At 29.2% G+C, this 16,462-nt stretch overlaps 1 protein-coding gene across 7 annotated transcripts in view; it reads left to right on the plus strand.

Annotated features, from left to right (window-relative positions):
- The window catches only part of Syt7 (Synaptotagmin 7), a 278,766-nt gene that overhangs the window by 120,739 nt on the left and 141,565 nt on the right, over nt 1-16,462 (plus strand). The window contains exon 1 of one of the 7 annotated variants that reach the window (XM_064358272.1): nt 13,630-13,881. The exons of the other annotated variants lie outside the window; for them this stretch is intronic. The gene's annotated coding sequence lies outside the window, so the exon portion shown is untranslated. Of the gene's footprint in view, nt 1-13,629; nt 13,882-16,462 lie in introns of those variants that run through there. 7 annotated transcript variants of the gene reach the window in all.

Raw genomic sequence — 16,462 nt, forward strand, 5'->3', positions numbered from 1 at the left:
AATAGTCGGTCGACTTTTACTTAAAACACGAAAATATTGTACAGGGTGTGCCAAAACGCAAAAAGTTGAATAACTTATTTTTTCAAATGGAACATCATGTATGTATTTCTTTACACTTATCGATAGCATTTTTTATAAGCTTGCTAATATATGCGGTTTGTATAGCAAATTTGATTTATTTCTTAAAGTGTTAATTTTTTTTTCTTTTTTGATTTATTTTATGATTAGTTCTTGATGAGCAAAATTTATTTATGTATCATCAAGTAATAATTTGATTACTAATGTAATTACTAATTAGTCACATTAGTACATATCAAAAAATAAATTACCATTTGACTTATCAGAGACTAGGATAACAAATTTTGTTGTAATAAAATAATTTTTTTGAAAAATTTTGAAAAATATTTTAAAGTGGCTATGTAAACCTCATACAGTTAGAAAGTTTGTTAAAGATATTAAACACCCCGAAAACATTGGCTCTTACTGTCTTAATTAATTTTTAAAAGCTTTTACTTAACCCAGTTTGTTGCCTGTCGGTCTTGGTTCAAATTTTTGTGCCAAATTCAAAAGGGTTCTTGTCCGAATGAACTGAAATTTTGCATACTTACGTAATCTGCGTGATAATGCATTTTTTCATAGAGGGTGACTAAGGGGTGCCTAATCGGACAATAACGTTTTGTTATTTGACTTAAAGTCTACAAACTAAAAATGTATTTATTGTACACAGGGTGTTATATACAGGGTGGTGAACCAAAGTTACATTTTTTTAAATGAAATATCGTATATATTTTTTTAAGTTGTATTCTACGCAAAAAATAATGCAACTTTATATAAACTATTATAGGTCTATCTCTTTTCGTTTCAGAATTATTTAACTTTTCGTTATAAAAAAGACTGATTTTTGAAAAATCATTGCGAAATCGCCTATAAATATTTTCCGGCAAATTTGCAACAGAAAAACTTAGAATACTCTGTAGTTTCAGGAAATAGTCGACTTTTACTTGAAACACAGAAATAATGTACAGGGTGTGCCAGAACGCAAAAAGTTGAATAACTCATTTTTTTCAAATGGAACACCATGTATTTCTTTACACGTGTTGATAGCATTTTTTCTAAGCTTTCTAATGATATACGGTTTATATAGCAAATTTTAAATAATTCTTAAGGTGTTCATTTTTTTTCTTTTTTTATTTTATTATTAATTCTTGATGAGCAAAATTCATTTATGTATCAAGTAAAAATTAGATTACTAATGTAATTAGTCACATTAGTACATATCAAAAAATAAATTACTATTTGACTTATCAGATTCTAGGATAACAAATTTAGTTGTAATAAAATATATATTTTTTTTAAATTTGAAAAATATTTTAAATTTGCTATGTAAACCCCATACCGTTAGAAAGTTTATTAAAAATGCTATCGAACCATGAAATACAGGCTGTTCTATTTGAAAAAAATGAGTTACCCAACTTTTTGCGTTTTGGCACAGTCTGCACATTATCTGCGTGCTTTAACTAAAAGTCCTCTATTTACTAAAACCACAAGATATTCTGAATTTTTCTGTTGCAAATTTAACGTAAAATATTCATAGGCGAGTTTGCAGTTATTTTTCAAAAATTGTTTTTTTTTATAACAAAAAGTTGAATAATTCCAAAACGAAAAAAGTTAGACCCATAATAGTTTATATAAAGTTACATTACTTTTTTGCGTAGATTCCAATTATGCAAAATATAAGTGTGTTCCATTTAAAAAAATATAATTTTGGTTTACCACCCTGTATATAACACCCAGTACATAATAAAAATATTTTTGGTTTGTAGATTTTAATTTTAATCGGATAATAAAAACAGTATAGCAATAATTCAGTTACAAAAAAAGTTATATACCGATTAGACACTTTTGGGTCACCCTGTATATATTTTTTATCGTTCAGTTTTCCGTTTGGAGAAAGCCTCAAAGTTGGCAAATAACGTGCTTCCAATACATGTCAAGATCGATTTTAATATAACACTAACACCGATTTGTCAGTTACAATCTGCAAATGTCAGAAAAATGCAGACGCATTGTTGACCGAAGCTGATAACAATCCATCTGTTGCCATGGCTGAGATATCGAGCCGATCTGATCGAATCGGTCTCCTGCGAGCGATTACTGAGCCAATTACCGAATTATTCTCGAGCCCGTATTTGCGACGTTCACTCGTCATCAAACAATAAAAAAGCTCGAGGGAAATCTTTGTTTTTCGCATTGAAATTCAATTATTCGATCATGAATTTTGAATAATGCGGACCTTGTGAAAAATTAATTGTTTTGTTGACGTCCGAATAAAAAGCGAAATAAACCAGGAAAAAGCAAGCCGAGCATCAGAATCTGGCTTCTTATCACACTCGTGAAAGTTTTATGTCGTTTTTATGTATCTTTGAAAGTTTCGATTAAATTTTTATCAAAAAAAAAAAATTGATGCAAGTTGAGAATTTATGAGTTTAAATTTTATGATGGGTAAATATGTAAATTCATGTACGTAATGCCGACATAAAACATTTAATAGGTTTGTAATGTTGAACGTGGGGGTCTTTAATATTGTTCGTGAAGTTTGGATGGAATTATAATGTTGATCCTAATAACATTCGGGCGAGCATCTACTAATTACATTGTGGTGGTGAAACGTTGTTTATTATTTTGTTTCCGGATGGACCGATTATCTATTCAAATATTGACACTGGGAAATTGTTAGAGCTTTCAGCCTTCATTGACAAACTTGCAGCTTTTAGCTTCTTTTGAAATGCACTTTTTCATGACTGAACTAATTAATTTTTTGCTTTGTTACAATTTCATTCTTTTATTTTCTCATTTCTTGCCGTTTCTTTTTTTGTGTTTTCGATGTCACCTTATTAATTTCTAGAATTTGCAATTTCTTTATTTTGAGTATAATTTTTTATTTTCAGCTTTACAGTTTCACGTCAAAACTGTTAGAAAAAATTGAACTATTTTTATGTATATCTATGTAAAATGGTCAGGTCAGGTCAGGTCAGAAATCGATTGGCATCGAGAAAATTGCAAAATTTTAATAGTTTTTAAGTTATCAGAACATATAAATTTTGGCTTTGATTAGCAATTTTCTCAAAAACTGTTAGTTGGAGGACAATGATTTTTTTTAAAATAGATATTTAAAAGGAGTTACGTCTGATAGTTTGGGAGTTATTTCTTGATAAATGTTCCGGGTACCGGAAAACTGTGTCGTTTTCTGTAAAAATCAGAATTTTAAGGATAATTTGTTTAAAAACTATCTATAATGCCAAGATATTTTTAGAAAACTCAAAAACTTATTACTGTTCTAAGCAGTGATTGTCTATTTATTTTTTTAAAGGACCATTGACTAAGGTTTGCTTTCAGCAAAAATTTTATACATTTTGCAGATGGTTTGTCTAAAAACTCTAAAACTTGCTCATCTAAAAACAAACCAATTCTAAAATGCATATTTTGGAAAATTTTAAAAATTTATTGAAGTTTTAGAAATAGATAATAATTGCCTTTTTGTTGTCTAGAAATATCAGGAAAATTTTACCGATGATTTGCTTAAAAACCAGCCAATGCCAGTTAAAAGTCATGTTCGAACGCTTTGTTTTCTGTAAAAATCTCTGTTTTATCAATTTTTTGCGTCTAAAAAGGAGACAATATTTCAGAAAAAAAATAAAAACTTTATTAAGGTTTTGAGAAATTGTTGTTAATTCACGAGTTTTACATTTAAGCGCCTTTTTCATAAGCTTTGTTTTTTGTAAAAGTGATGAAAATTTTACGGATGATTTGCTTACAAACCAGCCAATGTCAAAAAGTTGTGAAAAAATTATCAGGATTTGTCTACCAAAAGTATTTTTTTTTAAATATGGCAAAATTATCCTAAAAAATAGAACTATTTTTATGTAAACGTATGTAAAATGATTAAAGTAATCGATTGGCGTCGAGCAAATTGTAAAATTCTTAACAGTTTTCCAGACATCAACACATAAACATTACCTATTTTAACCTTTGTTAGCAATTTTCTCTAAAACTGTTCGTTGGAAGACAATGATCTTTGTCAAAAACATAGACAATTAATAAAGATTATTATTATTATTTTTATTTTTAGTTTTATTATTATTATTATTTTATTTAAGAGCTTTCTACAGATATTTCTTGCAATCAGGACATAGATAAGTTTATAAAAAAATGATTTATTTTAATATTAAATGTAAGTAATTGAAGAATCTAAAATTAAAAAGCAAAGGTGCTGAAAAAAATGAGACCAGATCTTGGGAAATATCTTAAACCTGAAATTTTAAGTGCTTTTTTTCACTCAAAATAATTTCGTTAAAAATGTAAATATTTCATACAATTTTTATTTCTACCAAATTTATAAATTACCTTGTAAGCTACAGTCACCCAGAATAAAAATGACGCGTCCATAAAAAACATGATTACCGTGCATTTTCAGGAACTCGTTTATTTTACAAGATTTGATCAAAAAACGTCTAAAGTCAAGTCATTACAAAATTGGTGATGTTATCCTCAAAATCTCAAAAATAAAATAGAATTGATGTTACTTTCACTTCAAGTTGGTTTATTTCAAAATGTTGACACGTCAAATCAAAATAGAAAAAAATTGTTTTGTCATTTGTCCCAACCAATCATTTTCAATTTACATTTCCAATCATTTCTAAGGATGATAAACGAAAAGTCGAACTTCTCTCAAAATTAGGTTACGCGTTATCGACGCGTCATTTTCATTTTGGGTGACTGTACATGCGTTTTAATCATCCTAAAGTTGTGCTTAATCTTTCTAATTTAAAATACTTTATTTTTTCACTTCTTTTATTAGTATTTATTTAAGAAATACATTTTACTTGATTTTTTATTTTACATTTTGACATTTTTTGTTTTTTAGGCTATTTGTCTTTCTTATAGTTTCTTAGGTTTAAAGTTACACAGTTTTGAAGTTTGTTAATGTTTCATCTTTTAGTTTGTTAGTTTTTTTATATGTCATATTTATTTCGTAATTTTTTTAATTTTTCGTCGTTTTTCTATCTTAAAATTCCAGTTTTTTAATTTTTTCATATTGTTACTTTGCAGTTCTATAGTTTTTTAATTTCTAACTCTTTCAGTCACCACTTCTATAGAATTTAATTCTTACTGTTTTTTAGTTTTATTTTGTATATCAGCTTTTCAGTTTCTTCGTCTATTAATTTTTTATTTAGAATGTAATGTTTCAATTTATGAGTATTTTTTTCCAGATCTACACTATTTTGTTTTTATTTTTTTTGGGTTTTAGCTTTTTAATTTCTTAGCGTTAAAATTACTTACTTAAATGTCAGATTTTGATTTTTTAATTTTTCTACAAAGTGTTCAAAAATGATTGTTCATCAAGTCGACTATGGAATTCAAATTTATTGTGCCGCTTCTTTTAAAACACTATTGTAATCTAAGTATTGTCATTTTTGTCAAATCTTTGAATTAGCTTTTTACTCATTTTTTGCATTTTTCGGCAAATTTGTTTCAAGTGTAGACTTTGTTTTCATTTGTGTCTTATATTTCCCAGTGTTGTGTTCTTTTTAGTTTTAGTTTCGAAGTCTTTTTGCATTATTTTTACGGATCTGTCACTTTGACGGCATTTACAATTAAATTAAGCGGCACGTTACTTTGAAATTTCATAGATGACTTGATGAACAACCATTTTTGAACACATTGTACTACTTTGCAATTACACTGTATTTTCATACAGTGAGTTTATTTGCCGCATCAAATTTAGAACAATATTTGCGTTCAACGATTAATTAACTTTTTTATAGCTTTTTCAATGCAATAGAGTTTTTTACAATTGTTTTGTAATGGAATTTATTGCAATAAATCGAAATTAATAAAAATGTATTCTAAATTACCAGATTTTTAATCTCGTAAAAATTCGGTTTCTGGTTATCACAATAGCTATTTTTTCGGCGTTATTCTTATGAATTTTCGCTCCGATAATCCAATCGGATTTAGGAGCTTCCAGCTATCTCGTTGCTTCAATACAATACCACAACAACGTCAAATAATTGAAATATATATCAGCAATAACTAACACGAGACAGCAAACGTTACGACTGGATTTATTATCGAGCACAAGTTGCCTATTTCCCGCAATTTAATTAAGCTAAAAAGACACAAATCCATGTTTTACAATAATAATTTTCATCCACGAGCTGTGCACTTCCTACGCCGCTAACAAATTTAATAATTCGAAAATTGCTAAAACCTCGCCCGAGGCCAAAACTGGATTATTCCGGCGTTTATTAAAATTAATTTGGTGTGTATAGAGTGACTCATCTGATACGATCTGTATCATCAAGCACAGATGTTTACCACAAGACTCCATAATTCATCGACATATTTCACTAAGTGTGACAGTGAACAGCCCATTTCCATGATTTATCCACTTGTTCCCGCAAATAAGTTAATAGCAGTGCAAAGGAGCGAGAAATCGCTGAATAAAAATTTATTTTATGGCAAAAATGTAATATAGTTTAACTATTTTGACATCGTAGACGCTTCAACTATCCCTCGCTCGAAATTCTTGTCATTGTTATTCAGGGCTTACCCTGCATAATCCCAAATTGTTCAGGAATGGCGAAGTTGGCACTGATTTGAATTGGTAATTATTAATTGGTGTTTACCAACTTGCTGAATAAAAAAACCGCGCTGTCTTCAGTATTAATTTATTTGTGGCACGTTTTGTTCTAACATTTAAAGTAAGTTGTCGACACTTGAAGTTGAAGAATAATCAGTCGCGTTTCCCGTCCTGCGATTCAAACGGATCGAAAGGAATTTTTAAATTGGAAAAAAGTATGAAGACGTGTCAGTGGCGATTTGAGGGAGAATTTGTCGACGCGATCAGATTAGAAATGAGAACGGTTGAATGCTTGTAAAAATGTTTGAAATTGAACGATCAAAGATGAAGGAAAGTAACAATTAGAATAAAGTTAAGAAATAAATAAAAGATTAAATTAAACAAATTGTAACAAAATAAAAAAAATTAAAACGTTTGGGTTTGTAAATGTGGCTGATTCTCATGGCTTCAGAATTAAATTATTGGCATTTCAAATTACAATGATTATTAGATTGGAAACGTTAATTGAATAAATAAATTGACAAAGGCCGTATACAGCGTGGGTCTGCTATTTTTTTAATTTACTTCAGAACTAATAATATTAGTGCAGACAGAAATCAGTGTTTGCTGATAAAAGGGCATATTTTATTATTTGTTCATAAGATGAAGCAAATAATTTGTTTGGTCCATTCGCGTCTTACAGAAAGAACGAGCATTTTCAAAATTTTTATTTGTATATTTGTTTTTTTAAACATACTTTAATTTGGTGATTTTATCTGTAGTATTCGGAAGTAAAGTTACCGTTGGGGGCGCCACTGAGCTAGGCTGAAAACAGTAACCATAAATGACGGGAAAATGTTTATTCGGATATTTTAAGCGTTGTACGAATTTTGGGGCTTCACAATTGTTACATTGCCTATGCGGAATGATTATCGTATCTTTGATGCAAGAAACTTATGTTGACAAATGAGAGATGACGAGGAAAACACGAATAACGAATGACTGTTTGGTTCACTTTCTTTATTGGAAAATTATTACAAAGACATTGAAAAGCCTACCTTTTGGCATAATTTACGTTTAAGTGTATCAGCAGTTGTTAATCTTTATTGTAGTTTTGTAGATTTACCGCAGCATTTCATGATTTTTTCAGTGGAAAATTCTAACCTAAAATTCATAACACTTCACTAATTTATTGGTTTCTTGAGCCAAACTTTGTGTTCGCTGTGATCCATTACTTATAATCTTTAATTAGACAACTGTTTGATAATACTTTGTAATCAAAATTTAAATATTTTTCACTTTTTATCCATTTTCAAGTTCCAACAATAAACACTTTATACCACGAAAAACTACAGAACCAAAGTCAACGCTACTATTTACCACCACGTACTTTTAAAGTAATTCTTTCTATTGTAAGTAATTAACACTATACACGCAAAATTGTTGAACAATTGATTAAATGTCAGTTAAATGTGGCATTACGTAAATTTCGTTACTGTTTTCGACATAGTTCAAAAGTCATCACCAGAGGGCGTCTAGTTAATTTTATTTCCGAATTCGGAAGTAAAGTTACCGTTGGGGGCGCCACTGAGCTATGCCGAAAACAGTAACCATAAATGGCGGGAAAATGTTTATTCGGATATTGTAAGCGTTGTACGAATTTTGAGGCTTCACAATTATTACATTGCCTATGCGGAATGATTATTGCATCTTTGATGCAAGAAACTTATGTTGACAAATGAGAGATGACGAGGAAAACACGAATAACGAATGACTGTTTGGTTCACTTTCTTTATTGGAAAATTATTACAAAGACATTGAAAAGCCTACCTTTTGGCATAATTTACGCTTAAATGTATCAGCAGTTGTTAATTTTTATTGTAGTTTTGTAGATTTACCGCAGCATTTCATGATTTTTTCAGTGGAAAATTCTAACCTAAAATTCATATCACTTAACTAATTTATTGGTTTCTTGAGATAAACTTTGTGTTCGCTGTGATCCATTACTTATAATCTTTAATTAGACAACTGTTTGATAATACTTTGCAATCAAAATTTAAATATTTTTCACTTTTTATCCACTTTCAAGTTCCAACAATAAACACTTTATACCACGAAAAACTACAGAACCAAAGTCAACGCTAGTATTTACCACCACGTACTTTTAAAGTGATTCTCTCTAATATAAGCAATTAACACTATACACGCAAAATTGTTAGACAATTTATTAGATCTCAATTAAATGTGGAATTACGAAAATTTCGTTACTGTTTTCGACATAGTTCAAAAGTCGTCACCAGAGGGCGTCTAGTTAATTTTATTTCCGAATACTCAAATGCCTAAAAATATGATGGCATATTCGTATTTTACTAATTACTAATTACAGATTTTTTTATATTTTAAGGAGAAACTTTTAAAAAGAATTAGTTGCGAACATTTTGTCTGAGACACTTGATTTTCTCATCATGTTTAGACAGAAACAAATTTATTGAACCACACTGTCTTTTTTCTTGTTCAAAATAAACATCAGAATCACGTTTTTTTTAATTATTCCATTTTTTTAGCATATCGCTCAAAAGGGCAAAATTTACACCGTTTTTATCTTATTTGTGACAATATTTTGACTGAATAAAATGTGCTGCTCAGATCTTCGAAAAAGACAAAATGATGTCATTTTGGACCTAATTTAGTAATTGCTTTACCTTATGTTTGTGAATTCTTGCAAAACTGCAATTCTTGCTTAGTTTTGCAATTTTTTAGCTCATTTTAACAACGTTGTGTGAAGTAATTTTGTTTTTGGCAGTATTTTTACAAGTTCTAATATAATTTTATGATTTGGAGGGTGATTTTTAAGAAAATTTTCTGAAATATTGTGTTTTTAATTGAATTTTTTTTGCTATTTTTAATCTGTGCCTAATTAGGTGATTTTTTAAGTTGCCGGTTTTCGTCAAACAGAACGTGTTTATACAAAAAAAATCTCACCACTTTTGTCCTGATGTTAATGATGTTTGGCGTTATTATTGGAAATATTTCATGATATTATTGCGTTCCTGGCTTGAAATATACAAGTGCTAGAATAAATGAACAAAGTGGCATTTGTTTTTTATAATTAGTTTAGTTTGCTTTAGTCTAATTTTTACTTGGAAAGTATCTATTAATGCATCAGAATTTGTGTAGTTTTATTTGTTGAGAAAAAATACTTCGAAAGCATTTTGTGTTTACGTTTACATTTTCTCTTTGTGCACCTAAACAAAAAACTTTTGGTTTTTACTCTTTGCGCTAATTAATTGTCCAGTTATGAGAGGACAAATTTTTAGTTTGCTATTTTCAACCTAATGTAATTTAGTGACATCAGCTTTTGATAAATCTCCTCAAAGAAAAACGTATTTACACATTCATAATGGAAAATTAATAATTACAACAATTTCGACGTATTATTAGTTTAGTAATTTTCGGGATTAAATTTTCTAAAATTCTATGAAATAATTGCGTTTCTGGCCTAAAGAAAACAACAAAATAACGTTTTTTTTTGTTATAGTTTGGTATTTTTTAGTTTACAGTTAATAAAGAAGTGAGTGTAGTAAACAAAAGATTATGGAATAAATATTTTTTTTAATAAGAAAAACAATTACAAAGTTTTAGAAATTAAGCCAAATTGGTATTATTTTATACATTTATTGTATTTTAAATTTATGGAAATAACAGTCTTACGAGTAATTTAGAGAAATGGTGGATGCGCCGGGTTAGCATTTTTTGTATTATTTGTTTATACTTGTGTTTAGATAATTCAAAATAGCTTCTTATTACCGAATTTTACTGCAATTACTTGTAATTCTATGTCGCTTTCATTTATTTCGCTTAAGATTATATAAGCTGTCTCTGTGCTGTGCTCTGTGAATTTTACTTTATTACTTCTATTATTTTACAAAAATAAATAAACATTATAATAGCATCAAATCTTAGATTATGTATGTACATATGCCGTAGCTCTATTTAAGTAAATATTGCAAAAAAAATCACTTTTATTTACACAACGCTCCAAAAAGACGATCTTTTTATAAATTTTGATACAATGTCGTGATTTGAAGGCTTATTTTTGACCAAATTTTGTTAAATAATTCTATTTTTGGCACAATTGCGTCGGGTTAGCATTTCTTGTATTATTTGTCGCTTTATTTTTATTTCGCTTAAGATTATACAATCTGTTCTTCTGCTGTGCTCCGTGAATATTACTTTATTTTTTCTATTATTTTACAAAAATAAATAAACAAATGATAATGGTATCAAATCTTAGATTATATATGTACATATTCCAGATCTAGCGAAATTATATCTCTAAAAGAGTGAATTTTTAATGAGTTTGAATCTAAAATTTTTAATTCAAATTTCCCAATTAATGCAACACTTTGTGTACATTTATTTGCTGAGAAAAAACACTTCGAAAGCATTTTTTGTGTTTATGTTTACATTTTCTCTTTGTACACCTAAACGAAAAAGCTTTTGGTCCTTACTTTTTGCGTTGTCCAGTCATGAGAGAACAAATTTCTATTTTGCTATTTTCAACCTGATTTAATCTAGTGACATCGGTTTTCGATAAATCTCATCACAGAAAAACGTATTTACACATTCATAATGGAAAATTAATAATAACAACAATTTCGACGTAATATTAGTTTAGTAATTTTCGGGATTAAATTTTCTAAAATTCTATGAAATAATTGCGTTTCTGGCCTAAAGAAAACAACAAAATAACGTATTTTTTGTTATAGTTCGATATTTTTTAGTTTACAGTGCAGAAACGTGCTTATACGAAAAAAAGACAATAATTTTTAACCTGATTTAATAAATAACAGCTGTAATTTTTACAGTAATAGAGCATTGGGAATATTTTGTGAAATTATTTTGTTTATGTCTCAAAATAATGGAATAAGTACCAAAACAGCATATTTTAAATAAATAAATAAATAAATAAGTGAGTGTAGTAAACATAAGATTAAGGAGTAAATTATTTTTTTTAATGAGAAAAACATTCACAAAATTCTACAAATTAAGGCAAATTGGTATTATTTTATACATTTATTTTAGATTTATGCAAATGACAGAATTACGAGTACAGCTTGCACTATTTATGGTCTTATAATAAGTTTATAGTTAGTAATATGTTTTTCAGCGAAGTAAAATGGTGGATGCGCCGGGTTAGCATTTCTTGTATTATTTGTTTGTACTCGTATTTAGATAATTTAAAAAAAAATCAAAAATAAAAAAACATCAATTTTGGCGTATTATTAGTTTATTAATTTCCGGGGTCAAAGTTTCCAAAATTCCATGAAATAATTGCGTTTCTGGTCTAAAGAAAACAACAAAATAATGTGTTTTTTGTTATAGTTCGGTATTTTTTTAGCTCTGTTTAAGGAAATATTACAAAAAGACATTACATTACGCTCCAAAAAGGCAATCTTATTAAAAGATTTGATATAATATCGTGATTTGAAGGCTTATTTTTGACAAAATTTTGTTAAATAATTGTATTTTTATCAGAATTCTTTTGTTGCTTACAACATTATTGCATGATTTTTTAATTGCTGGTTCTAGTGAAACCTTGTCGAGCGTCTGAGTTTTGAGACTACAAATGTGCTTATACGGCAAAATGACAGTAATTTTAACCTAATTTAATTATTTTGAGATTATTTTTGAAAATATTTTGTTTATGTTTTAAAATACTAGAATGAGCAACAAAACAACACAGGATTAAGGAATAAATTAAATCATTTTAATAAGAAAAACAATCACAAAGTTTTACAAATTAAGGCAATTTGGTATTATTTTATACATTTATTTTATTTTAAATTTATGCAAATGACAGAGTTACGAGTACAACTTGCACTATTTATGGTGTCTTATATAATAAGTTTATAGGTACTAATAATTTTTCAGTGAAGCGAAATGGTGGATGCGCCGGGTTAGCATTTCTTGTATTTATATAAATAAGCTTCTTATTACCGAATTTTTCTGCAATTATTCGTAATTTTATGTCGCTTTATTTTTATTTCGTTTAAAATTATACAAGTTGTCTCTCTGCTGTGCTTCGTGAATATTACTTTATTACTTTTATTATTTTACAAAAATGAATGAAAAAAATTTTTACTTCAAAATTTCCAATTAATGCAACACTTTGTGTACATTTATTTGCTGAGAAAAAACACTTCGAAGCATTTTTGTGTTTATGTTTACATTATCTCTTCGTGCGCGTAAACGAAAAAGCTTTTGGCTTTTACTCTTAGCGCTAATTAATTTGTCCGGAATTTAGCTTTAATTTTTCTCGAAAAATCAGGTAATTATTCTCCAGTTTTGAGAGAACAAAACGTTGGCAATTTCGATCAGGAAAATTAGTTTGTCGAGCTGATACGGTCGTTGAAAAAACAGATTTAGCTTTAGCATAATAGGTTCCAATCGATTCTAACAATATTTTCACAATTATAGGTACAGTGAATGTTTTCGCATTTTTCTGATACAAAATTGAAAAAGATTTTGCGAATAAAAAAAAGCGAAAACATAGGAACTTATCTCTGGTTCCATCAAAGTCAGAAAGGCAGAAATAAGCAAAAAACCGGAAATTGATGGAAATGTACGCACAATGAAGCATAACCGATTGAATAAATAGAGACAAAGCAACGACCAAAACACCCCCGAGACAAGTGGAATAAAGAAACAAAAATAAGGCCTTCTCATGGCTTCAATTGAATCGAATCCACTTTGGGGCTTAAATTTTCGTAATTTTCGCAGTGCAATTAATCACTTGTTCGGAAGCCATTCAAGCCCCGATTGATTAATCGCCCTTTTGATTTTTCTCCCCCGAATTCTAATTGCGGTCAGGGCCGCGTTTCTCCACTCGGATAATTATCTTTCCGCGTGCATCTGTATAAGTGCGCCCGGAGCCGTTCCACCACCACCACCACCGCCGCCGCCGCCGCCGCCTCCGCCGCTCCGGCGCACCGTCACCGTGCTCAGTTTTGGCCGCACGATGCTGACGTTCAGCCGGGATTTTCGAACCTATCTCTAGCACAACTTTTCTCTCGTCTTTCTTCAACCTCCCTGTACAATTTTTCTTCATTCTTCGTGCGTGTGATGTGCCAAAGCCCCACCCCCAAAACGTGCTTTATGACGTAACGCGGTTCTAAATTTTCAAAACACACAAAAACGCGATCATTGTTGATATTTTTCGAGTTGTTTTGGTTGTTAGTGTTGAATTGTTGTCGAGGGTAAGAAGGGTTCAAGTGCCAGTTGGATGAGGGAAAAGGGCAAAAAGTGGTCTGGATTCCATCGGAGAATTTTTTTTTTTTTGGATAATCTTGATAGGATATCAGCGCTGAAACAGATGTGAAATGTCTTTTATTACAAATGGAAATTTTAACGCGAGCTTGAAGCGAGGGTTTATGTCAGGTTTGCTTGTTTTGATATGAATTAAACGCTCCGAAATGCGTTGACGCTTTTTTTCAATTTTGTGACTTAATGGTTTTTATTATTTAGGGAAATTTGCTCGTTTATCAATTTTTCGCTAAAATTATTTTCTAACATCACGTAAAACATGCAGAATAAATTACACGATAAAAATTTAACTTTGTTTTGTTTAATTTTATTGTTATTTATTATTATTATTGCTTTTACAAAAACTAGAAAGCAGCACTTTTCACTACTTATGTTATTCTCAAATAGTAATGGAAATCGTCTCCAAAAAATCCGAAATAAAGTTGTTTAAAGTCGGTTGCGTAATAATGTTTCAAAGTTCATATTCGTGATAAACAAGTCCAACTTTAGAGTGCTTTGGTATACAAATAACTGTTGTCTGAAGTCATCTGTAAAGTGGTACTTTTCAGTACTCTTATGCCATTGTTGATATTGTCTCTACAGTGAACGAAATAATTCACAAATAAACTTTGTATCAGTGCTTTTGTGTTATAGTATTCTAAATAAATGTGTAAGCTTTTGCCTTGTCACACTCACGGAAGTCGTAAAAAGGTCTGTCTTTTTCTCTAGACTTATTGTTTTGTTTTGTTTTTTTTACCAAGTGTAACTATTTGATTATTAAGGTAACAAAAAAAAAAATACAGGGTATTATTAGATTAGTATATTTTATTGTTGTACACCAAAAACTAAAATCACATTGGAATCAGAATTTGATATGAAGTCGGTTTTTTTGCATGTGTATTTTTCTATAATTTTTTATACTATTATTGATCGAAAAATTATTTAATTGTTATTATTAAACTGTTAAAAAAATATTATTATTGCTGATGACATTCTGAATCAAACGACGCTTTTATGTTGTTTTGACCAAAAATTACGTAAAAAAGTTGTAGCTAGGTCTAAGATTGGTAATTATTAAAAATTTAGTTTATTTATTATGAATACTTTTGTTCATTGAAAAAGCGTACAGTTTTATTTTGGTTGTGTAATTTGATCTTATTAATTGTTGATTTGACAAAAAATTTTGATCGTAATTTGAGTTTTGCAAACTAAGTTGCAACTGAATTTAATTGAACTCTACAGGATGTTCAAAAACTGGCGCACCAACTCAGTGGTACGTTATTGAGAAGCAAGTGCAGATTACGGGAAAAATGTTGAAAAAATTCCTAAAGTTATATTTTTAAAAATCTGGAGCTACAAACTTATTATGTTAACTTCTTTAGTTTTCATTATTTTTTTATATTTTTATGTTTCATACCAGATAATCGTTCCGTAACAAAACGATGAATAATTATTTTAAAATTTACTAGATTTTGGCAGTTTTTTTAATTTAAAAAAATTAAAATTCATTAAAAAAATCACAATGTATAGATGTGCCAACACTGGGAATTATTTCCTAGGAAACCGATTCAAAAATAATTTATTTTTATTCGGAAGTAAAATTACCGTTGGGGGCGCCACTGAGCTAGGTCGAAAACAGTAACCATAAATGGCGGGAAAATGTTTATTCGGATATTTTGAGTGCTGTACGAATTTTGGGGCTTCACAATTATTACATTGCCTATGCGGAATGATTATTACATCTTTGATGCAAGAAACTTATGTTGACAAATGAGAGATCACGAGGAAAACACGAATAACGAATGACTGTTTGGTTCACTTTCTTTATTGGAAAATTATTACAAAGACATTGAAAAGCCTACCTTTTGGCATAATTTACGTTTAAATGTATCAGCAGTTGTTAATCTTTATTGTAGTTTTGTAGATTTACCGCAGCATTTCATGATTTTTTCAGTGGAAAATTCTAACCTAAAATTCACACACTTCACTAATTTATTGGTTTCTTGAGCCAAACTTTGTGTTCGCTGTGATCCATTACTTATAATCTTTAATTACACAACTGTTTGATAACACTTTGTAATCAAAATTTAAATATTTTTCACTTTTTATCCACTTTCAAGTTCCAACAATAAACACTTTATACCACGAAAAACTACAGAACCAAAGTCAACGCTAGTATTTACCACCACGTACTTTTAAAGTAATTCTTTCAATTGTAAGTAATTAACACTATACACGCAAAATTGTTGAACAATTCATTAAATGTCAGTTAAATGTGGCATTACGTAAATTTCTTTACTGTTTTCGACATAGTTCAAAAGTCATCAGAGGGCGTCTAGTTAATTTTATTTCCGAATTGTTGCTCAAATTCTATTGCGATCATAACTGTTAGACAACGTTGCCACATATCATTTATCTGAAATCTGTTATTTATCAATAACTTTAATACAAAGAATTTTTTTACTATTTTTACCTTTATACGTAACCACTTCTCTACCACACACCATTAAGTTGGTGCGCCAGTTTTTGAGCACG

This window comes from Tribolium castaneum, chromosome 8 (assembly GCF_031307605.1).
Source record: "Tribolium castaneum strain GA2 chromosome 8, icTriCast1.1, whole genome shotgun sequence".
NCBI lineage: Eukaryota > Metazoa > Arthropoda > Insecta > Coleoptera > Tenebrionidae > Tribolium > Tribolium castaneum.